The sequence below is a fragment of the Salminus brasiliensis genome, chromosome 9 (genome assembly GCF_030463535.1).
Source record: "Salminus brasiliensis chromosome 9, fSalBra1.hap2, whole genome shotgun sequence".
NCBI classification, from domain to species: Eukaryota; Metazoa; Chordata; class Actinopteri; order Characiformes; family Bryconidae; genus Salminus; species Salminus brasiliensis.
This window is the reverse complement of record NC_132886.1, coordinates 1,501,347-1,502,027: the sequence shown is the minus strand read 5'-3', so window position 1 is coordinate 1,502,027 and position 681 is coordinate 1,501,347.

Here is a 681-nt window from a genome sequence, read left to right as displayed (position 1 = left end):
CCGCATTAGCACGGAGCTGCCTCCGCACTACGATTGGCTGGCAGTTCATACAAGCAGTCCTCTGATTGGCCAGTCGAGAATCTTTCACATCACCATAGCAACCACAAAACGTAGAGGAGCTTCAGCAGCTGAGGAGACTCAACAGCGGTAACAAACAGACGCAGAAAGTGGGACATTCTGGTTTATTTAGATGTAAATATGGTTCACACTGGTTAAGAATCAGTCAGAGAACTAAGATGTGTTTTATGTTTGTTGAATATCTAAGTTTTAGCTGCGTTATTTTTCAATTGCTAATCCTTTAGCTACACGCCTGAGGAGAGAAATGTATAGACGCTCTATTATGGTTGCTACGGTGACGCCAACGTCCAATCAGCGAATCCTTCATGGCACTACTGCCCAATCGTAGCTCGAGGGATCAAATTTCGTTGCTGGGGCGATTTCATCCAATCAGAACACAGTCTGACTCTTTATCATTTTCATATTGTTTTAAAGCAGAACAACTTGTGTGGCTTCTTGAAAAACTTGAAGTATTTTTAGATTAAAACTTAAAATAAAACCAGGTTTAAGACCAAGTTTCGCCTTTAACCTTTAATCTGTGATTTAACTATTTAAACAGATCATTTTCAGATCCTGACCTTTTGACGTCTGAAACCAGTGTGAGGCAATTGTGAGCACAGGGTA